Below are 10100 nucleotides of genomic sequence, written 5' to 3'. Positions count from 1 at the left end.
TGCCCTCTCTATTTGTCAATTGCCCAACTGTAATTTGTTCACCCAACATGCTATTTCTTATTGGAGAGACACCACTAGTGAACTGTGGACCCCGGTCCATTCTTTTACATCTGAATACAATCTACTGCAATCATTGTTCTCTATTGCTCATTGCAAACAAACATCATTTTCCACACCATACATTTAATTCTTTGTTTACAGCAAGCCGGTGAGATTGACAACCTCACTGTTAAGTTGGGGCAAAGTATTTTGATTGTGTTGTGTAGGTTCCACGTTGGCGCCAGAATCCCTGGTGTTGCGCCGCACTACACTCCGCCACCAACAACCTTCACGTGTTCCTTGACTCCTACTGGTTCGATAACCTTGGTTTCTTACTGAGGGAAAACTTGCTGTTGTACACATCACACCTTCCTCTTGGGGTTCCCAACGGGCGTGTGCTTGACGCGTCATCAAGAATGTTTTCTGGCGCCGTTGCCGGGGACCTGAAGAAAAGTTACACTACAGAGATCTCTAACTCCCACGTCAACTTCACGCCAGCAACCGCCTTCGCACCACATATCACATGTAATATGTACAAGCTAGCTATCTGAGAATCCATGTGGCTTCTTCCGGTGTCCGGCCGAATCTGATGGAAACTGACCGGATTTAAACTAGGGGTACACTTTCTGTCGCTCAATAAATTCCGGGGAAAATGTTTTTAGGTCTACGACACATCACTTTATGTGCTAATTTTTTCTGTTTAGCGCGATGGTGAACGGGTGCACCAGCGCGCCCGGTACTGCCATATCGCATCTCCGTGGGGCCCCGTTTTGGCCAAATGACAATTTAAACGAAGTCAAAAAAATCCCGTGGAGCCGCATGGTATCATTTTATGTGTCCTAGTAACCACTCCAAAAGTCAGAATTAGGATACTGCAATTTTTTTTGGAAAACTCTTCACAAATAGGACTATCACGTCCGGAGTTCTATGGCTTTTAGGGCAAATGAGTAGGAAACGGCCGGTGACATCTCATAGTTTGTCGGAACGAGCCATATTTGGCACATGTGTGGTCCCTGGGATGGGAAGCAAGGCCCCGGGAGCGGATTTCCAATCCGACCCATGGGCGATGATTTTTTCATTTTCGAGGTGTCAAAACGGTTTTTTTTTTTGTGAAGCATCTATATGGAGCGCATTTTAGTATTGCGCGAGACCTTCGCGTAGTGTTAGGACACCGCCTCCGGACCACATATCACATTTCATATGTGCGCGCTAGGTATCTGGCAATCCCTGCGGCTTTCTGCGGTGTCCCGCCGAATCCGCTGGAAACTGACCGGATTTGAACTAGGGGTACACTTTCGCCGCTCAATAAATTTCACGAAAAATATTTTTAGGTCTATAACACATCACTTTATATGCTATTTTTATCCGTTTAGCGTGTTGGCGAACGGTGCACCAGCGCGCCCGGTACAACCATTTCGCATCTCCCGAGGGGGCTGTTTTGGCCAGATGGTAAACTGAACGTCATATTTGGATTCCTCTAATTTTTAGGTTCAAATGATGATATGGATGTTATATTTAGATTCCTCTCATTTTTCTGATCTATTTAGACATATTATTTGTAGAATTTCGATTTTTTGATTTAAAGATATTAATTATTCCATATTAAATAGAAAAAAAACAAACAAAATCATTTTATAGTTATTTGAATTCAATATTATTATTACTTATATATTCATTGTTGTTTAGTTAAGTAATTATTTGGAATTCAAAAATAAAGAGGTGTGACATCACGGTCCAAGGGTTAATAGGGTTGATATGCTATTATTATCAGCAAGGTGTTAATTCTGTAATGAAAACTTATTCAAATGGAACCAAGAAGTTAAGCGTGTTGAGCCTGAAGTAGTGTGAGGATGAGTGACCGGCTGAGAAGTTTAACCATGATTGTAATTTGACCTAAGATTAAGTATACTTAGAATTAAAAGTGTCTTGGGTGAAAGATAAATAAGTAAAAAAAGAAAAAAATAATGGTGTAAAATAAATTAAAATTTAATTTTTTTTAAAACTATATGCCGGGGGTTTTGCAGTCAGCATAGCCAAAAATGATATTTTTCCGATTTTTTTTTGGAATTTATTTTAAAATGGAAATTTGATTTTTTAATTTGTATGCCGGCGGTTTTGCCGTCAGCGTAGCGTCCTACGCCGAGGGCCTGGCTACGCCGACGGTAATGATGACTCTGCCGAGGGAGGTAGCCGCCGAGGAGATATGCCGAGGGTGGCCCTCGGCGTAGCCTATGCCGAGGGCCAAAACAGGCTACGCCGAGGGTTCCCGGCCCTCGGCATATCGCCCCATTCCTGTAGTGATTAGGTGTTCTAATCATGCAATCAGTACATGTTAATGTCATGCCTAATGACGAATTTAGTCTAACAAAGTATATGGAGTGGGGAGCAGTGATCTACCTTTGAAATGAATAAAATCCGTGGACAAAATCTTCAAGGTGAACAATCAATTTGATTTAGGTATATGTATAATGGAGCCACGAGCCATTTCAGAGGAGTGACAAACTAATAGATCGTTCCCTCTCGATACAATTGATCGAGGGCTTTATTCGTATATATAGAGAGAGATAGTTGTTACGGGGTAAGTCGGTACCAGATAGTATACAATACGTGATACTAGTTACAGGATCATACTAGAAATCGTAATAGCTATAGAATCTGAAACTAATTTCATCTCTAGCACCCTCCATTAATCATAACTTCGTAAATTGAGATTATTCTTGAATCCTTCAAAAGATACGTACTGGCAAAGGTTTTGTAAAACCATCGGCCACTTGATCCTTTGACGATACAAACTGAATCTCCAACTGTTTGTTCAGAACTTTTCTCTAACAAAATAAAAATCTATTTCAATGTGTTTTGATCTTCCATGAAACACTCGATTTTCTGAAAGATATATGTTATTCCCATGTTGTCACACCATAAACACGACGGCTGATCTAATTTAACTCCAACTTTATTAAGTAAGGATTGCACGTAAATTACCTCAGTTGTAGCATCAGCAACAAACAGACTTAGGGTCTGTTTGTTTGGGCTACAACTTTTGAAAAGCAGCTTTACCTGGTGGGCTACGAAAAAGCAGTTGTGAGAAGCAGCTGTTGGAAGCAGAGATTTAACGTTTGGCAGAAGTGTTTTTTGTGGCTGCAGCTGTAGGTTTTAGGAGTGAAATACCCAGAATGCCCATAACTACTGAAGATGTCATATAAATACAGATTTGAAACAAATTAGCTATTTCTAATTGTTTTATTACGTAAATACTATGTTTAGTAACTGAAATAGCTATTTCTAATTGGCATTTGGCTTGTAACTCGAAGTTTTCACGGCTTCTGTAAAAAGTGTAAACGCTATTACAAGATGTATCCACATAATCAAACAAATAACATATACATCAATAAAATAATTTTATCAAAATTTATATATATTTGATTAACTCCAATGTACATGTTCACCATCTCACAAGATATCACACCAATATATTAGCTATTCAATTCATAAGCATGCATACATATTTCAGCAATTTAATCCAATTCGATCCAAATTTACGTATGAATAAATTGGGGAATGTATTAATCCAATTCATCTCACTAGAATGTATTTCTGAGATTATTTGGTGTAGTCGTCGTAGTTTCTTGTGCAGCAGGGAGGTGGAGATCGCCTGCGGCAAGCTGGCGGGGTCAGAGAAGGACGTCGGAGAAACGGCTGAGAAGGTCACAGGGACGGCGGCGAACGAGGAAGGGCAAGGCGGCGGCTCCATCTGCTCCCGTCTCCTGCGGTCAACAGGATCGAGTTCGATCCGTGGTGCGCCCGGTCGAATCTGGGACGGCAGGAGGTGGAAGAGGTCGGGAACAGAGCGGGGGAAGAAGGATTGCACGTCGGCGGCGGGTATCAGCGAGGTAAGCGGCGGGGAACGGCGGTGGCGGTGGGGAATTGCTAACCCTAACCCGCCATTAGATGAGGACGGGGTGGGAAAATCCGTTCGCTGGGGGCATCGAGAACTACAGCAAAAGCTGGGGAAAGCACCCCTCGACTAGCTTTCAGTTTTCCTCGTCTGCCCCGTTCATTTCCTGGCAGCGCTTGTCAACCACACTTTTCTATTTCGTGCTGTTTGTTTGGGTTTATGTTTTTTGGACCCAAAAGCAGAAGCACAAGCCCAGATAAACACAGCCTTATACCTCCGCTACAGTACTAGATTTTGACACCGTGCCATGTCGCAAGTCGCAAGCCAGCGGCTTTGTTCAGACTTGTTTCTTTTTGGTTGATCATTCCGAGGCACTCCGACGCCACGTGCTGGTTGGTTGGACGCCGCCACGAGGAGGCTGTCAAAAATGTCACCACATCTCATCGTTGGCAGGGTCTTTGTACGGCTGAGGTATATGAGTATGTTTGGTTCACGCCCCAGCGCGCCCTACCAACTTGCGGGCGTGCCAATTTATTGGCGAACGAATCGCCCACCCGCAGATGGCCCATGCTTTGGCTAAAAAAATACACTGTGCCCACCTTGCGAACTAGGGCTCGCCAACAAATTGGAGGCAAACCAAACAGCAGCTGTGGGTCACGGGCTTGCCAAATTTTTGGTCCGGCAAGCTTTGGCCAAGAACCAAACACACCCTATATCTTCTTTACAAATCTGGATCCTTCTACATATTTGAGGGCCTCTTTGGAGAAAAACACACAAATAGGATATAATTACATATGGATTGAAAAACCACATGAATGTTGTGAAATTAAACTAGTGCACCGTATAACCCTCGACTGATAGTTTTGGATAATATCAATACAACCACAAACATATACATATACACTAACGCATCTAAGATACCCCCAAATTGTCCTATAGGTAGATAATGGTTTTCCATCTAGTTATGAGTCGTCTATATACATTTATAAGTAATTCGCTTTATCAAAATATGCAAAACGAAGACATAACACAATTTGTACCGCAAAGAGTTTTACTTTACAATTGGAGTATTTACAATCGTAAAGGTTTCATTTGTGTAACATACACTTCGTATTATCTTTAAAAAAATTGTTGAGATTGTATCGTGATTTTTGTATCAATAAAAAAGGTTATAATATGTAAGGCTAAAAGAAAGTTAATATATAAGGTAATAATGTTTAGTACAAATATGATCGTTCTGACAAAAAACAAGTTTATTGTAGAAAACGAGCTGACTGCCGACGAAAAATAGAATGTTGCACAAAAATAAAACCACACTCCACACAATTTGGCCCCACAACACTCAGTTTTGGAAACACATTTTCTACTGAACTAAACCACTATCAATTCTTACGACACAGTATTGAAGAGTAAGAAAAATGATGATCTTTGGACAATTCGACCGCACGCTTATAGAAAACTATAAATCTAGTTTAAATCGATCTCAATTGACCCTTGGGATATCATATTAGAAAGTTTTGGCGTGGCGTGGGATGTCATTGATGCTTGCCAGACATCTGTGGAAGAATGATCAATATCCCATCATATGATTGATTGACATACAACTTGATCTGTAAGACCGTAAATTAACTATGTTGGAAATATATCCTAAAGGCAATAATAATATTGTTATTATCGTATTTCAATAAATATTTATACTCCATGCTAGAATTATATTAACAAGAAACATAATACATGTGTGGTTTCATAAACAACATTGTGTCCCTATTAAGCCTCTACTAAACCAGTCCATTGATTAATGATAGTTAAAGTTGCCGGACCATAGACACATGTTGTTAATTAATAACGGGGTTACATAATTAAGAGAATAACGTGATGGACAAGCCCTAACTAAGCAAATCAATATGATCGTGATACTATGTTCAAATTGATGTAACTTTCCAGTGTCAAATATATACCAATCCTTAGACCATGGGATTATGCTACTCCCTAGTACCGGAAGAATTACTTTGAGGGCATCAACCATCACTTATTTCGGTGATCAGAAATGTGTTCTTTGGGTATCTTACAAAATACTTGTTGGGTAGTATGTATCAAAAGTGAGATTTGTTCATCCACGCGATAGAGAGATATACTCAACATCTGATGAGGTAACACACATTTTATATCGCTTGAAAGCACGTGATTGATGAGTTGATCACAATGAATGTTGTATAAGAGTAAAGAGTACTTGGTAGGAACATGATTGAACTAGGTATGATGATACCGACGATCAAATCTTGGGCATGTAAAATATTGCGACACAAAGGAAACATAATATGGGATTGTTTGAATCCTTCACATCTTGGTTCAACCGATAAAGATCTTCGTGGAATGTGTGGGAAATGTTATAGACATTTAGGTCATGCTACTGATTATTTATCAGAGAGATGCCTCGATCATGTCGGCATATTCTCGAACCCTTAGGGTCACATACTTAGCGCTCAATAGCAATAGGATAGTAATGGGATATTAATATGTTGGAGATAATGCTCTAGAAGCAAATAATAAAGAGTATTTATTATTATATATCAATAGTTCATAATAAGTTGTATGCCATGATATAACTATATCAATCAAAAACATTGGTGCACGTGTGGTATGTTAACAAACCAGGGTTCCTACAAGCTTTATGCGAACTAGATCATTGGTCAACGGATGATCCAGGTTTCCCCATCATGGAAATTTATGTCAATTGACAACGGGATAATGTCATTGGGTGAATGATATGATGAACATTCCTAATACAAGTATTGCAACACGATCAAGTCAAAAAATTCACGTTGCATAATTATGAAAGTGTAGTAACCTAATCCTTAGACCACGAGGTCATATCTAATCACTATCACCGGAGGCTACCTTGTCTGTACCATCTGTCACACCGTAACATGGTGATCATAAAAGTGTGACTCAGGTATTCCAGAGGGATAGGATGAGGCGTATGGATCAAGTGCGGGATTTGTTCATCTGCATGACAAAGATACTCTAGGCCCACTCGGTGAGATTACATCCAAGTTGCGCAACACATGACTAGGTCATGAGGATGGGATCACATAGGAACGAGTTGAATGGTCTTGTCGGTAACGAGATCGAACTAGGTATGGTGATATTCATGATCAGGTCTCAAACTAGTGCCGGTATCGAAGTAACAAATTAAAGGGAATGGGACTCGACGTTTGCGGTTCAACGACTTGATGCATTCGTAGAATACATGGGGATCATTATGGTTCTCCAAAACCCATGGTGATCATTTATCAGAGAGGCGTCTCGATCATGTCTGTGTCGTTCTCGAATCGTAAGGAAACACGCTTAAGGGTTCAATGAAACTTAAGATAGGTTTGGATTCATTGGATACATCGAAGAAAAGAGAAGAGAGAACCGGAAAGGGTTTCGGGATAATCTGAAGGATCTTCAGAGTGGTTTGAGAGGTGTCTCCGATCATAGGGAATTAAATAGTATGTATTATGTATTAATTTAAGTGAATTAGTATTTAATCATATCTATTTATTAATTAAAAGGAGCAGCCCGTTAAGTGGTCGGCCACCCCCCATGGGGTAGGGTTAGGCTGTCGGGGAGGGGGGTGGGCCTTAAGAGGGCCCAGCCGGCCAACCCCTCCTCTCCTTGCCTAGCCATATGCTTCTCCCTTCCGCTTCCACTATATATAATGGGGCACTTCAGGGTAGGAGGAGACAGAAAAAGGGCAATTCCCTTGAGGAAAAGGAGAGGCCCCCTTGGGCGCCTCTCAACAAACTACAAAGTTCATGCATCATACAGGCGCACGGTACGAGCAGGCTCTTCCCATACCAGTGCTCGTTAACACCACTAGATTCATCTCTACGCCTCCATTTGACTTGTGTATATTGGCAACTCCCGATTCTTCCCTTTTTCTCTCGAGATTTCCCCATAAAAATATGATTTCCTATATCACACAATTTAAAGCAGAGATTTGCACATCTTTGCAATAATTAGTCATTAGCAGCAAAGCTAGAGAGATATTTCATCAATTTCTTGACCTAATATATGATTTAAACACGGATAAAGATTGTTGTTTTCACAGCCATCAACATCTCCAAGCTTAAACCTTGATCGTCCTCGAGCAAGAAACCAAAAGTTATAAGGAACTCGACGTTTAAAACTGAAACAATGAGAAAACAAGTTCACTTATAATTGGTAGTTTCATATCTCCATCACTTCTTAGCATATATAGAGTAAGTGCAAGAACATCATACACGCTTTGTTAAATCAAGAAATCACAATAGATATTTTATAAGCATAACTAACTAGAAGTCAAACAAATACTCTAATTCCTCTAGTCAACTCTCAGCTTGCCCGATGAACACTCGAGAATTTCATATTAGCATATTAAATGTGAGAGATCATGTCAAAAGAAGCATAACAATGGCGTGTCTTATTGGCACCACATCAACAAATCAAGACTATCAAATACTTGTTTCTAACAAAACAAGATACTCAAGCACGAAGGCTATCACGCAAGTAAATAACACAAGTAAAGAGATTGGTTAGAAATAACCGAGGCATGCGGAGACGAAGATGTATTCCCGTGTTCCCTTCCTTGAGGGGAAGGTACGTCACACTTGGAGAGGTGTGGGCTCCACGAAGGACTAAACCTGTGTGTATACTTAGAGAAACCATTAGTCCGCACAATAGCTCCGGTGTTATTGTTAATCAAAATAGTGGTTAAAGGTAAAATACCCTTACAGTTGTGGCGTACCATGAGTGCGTCAAAGGTGCAGAAATTCATAAGTAATATTATACTTTGATCAACAACTCAAATTTTGGCATGCTCTCAACTACCACTAAGCATTCATTCAATGGAACAAAAGGCCTTTCAAGAGTATCAATTCTATCATTATATCTATGGGCTGAGTATCTTCATGGCTAAACTCCGAAGATAATTAAACATCACATAAGTTATAATTCTAGACTTTTCTTGTTATATTGTTTGACAATATTATTTTCAAGGCAAGACTCGGTTAACTACAAGGACTGGAGTAAAAGCTACACAACTAATTATCCATACAAATAAAAAGCTTCACTCTAACTCCCTTTGTTTACTATCACTAGCACAACATTTTACAAATACTACTAACTAGCATAAACATTTCAAACTTCCAAAGTGGAAGTACAAGACATACCTATCGTAGTGACTTAACAATTCTCTTCCATATGTTGTGTTCCTTTAAAACTAAGAATAAATCACTCTTACAAAAGCAAAGAGGAAAATGGCAATCCACTTTTCACTAACAAAGATAAAAGGGATTTTTTATTGGCTTTAAAAAAAGGATTAGCAAAAAAACAAGGTATTAAAAACAAATGAACAGAGAAACGAAAAGAAATAAAAAAGCAAAGTGTTGGAAGAAGTCCAACATGAGTGTTTCGAAGCTCACAGGAGATGTAGTACAACCTCATTATTACATAAATTGCTTAGGAAACACAATCCAAGGTTAGGCTTTTGCAAGGACACTTGATGCTCATTGTGGCGGTGGAGGAAAGTCCTGGAAGTTGTATTGGCCACTCCAATGGCTAAACTGTGACGCAAGGTTTGGAGCGGAGTCTTGAAGGCCAATGACGAAGTTGCTCATGTTAATATTGCCTTCAAGCATGTACATGTCTTACGTGGTGGAGGGGTTTGTTCGCTGCTGCTCCTACTCGGGTTCCCCTTGTTGTTCTTCTAATTCATCATATTCTTACCTTTGAAAAGAAAGAAAAAAATCGTGGATCATAAAATCTTCAAGGTGAACAATCAATTCGATTTAGATACATGTGCACACGAGCCAATTCAGAGGAGAACGTCACAGCTCACCAACTTAGGGCTTGTTTGGTAATAGAGTTTTAGTGGGGATTAGCGGGGATAATCCGCTCCAAACTTTAAATCCCCACTTATCCCAATGCATGTTTGGTGCTAGAGTATGAGAGAGTTTAATCCCCACTTATCTCCACTTTTTCCCCAAATTTTAGTGTAATTTTTTCAATCCTCAATACTGTACCCCTACCTAGTGGATTGGGGATGGGATTTTGTGGGGATTGGGTAACAACAGTGATTCATCCAATACTTTAGAGTATTATTCCCACTAATCCCCACTGAAACACTAGTACCAAACAAGGC

Source organism: Lolium perenne, chromosome 3, assembly GCF_019359855.2.
Source record: "Lolium perenne isolate Kyuss_39 chromosome 3, Kyuss_2.0, whole genome shotgun sequence".
NCBI classification, from domain to species: Eukaryota; Viridiplantae; Streptophyta; class Magnoliopsida; order Poales; family Poaceae; genus Lolium; species Lolium perenne.
This window is presented reverse-complemented; position numbering follows the sequence as displayed.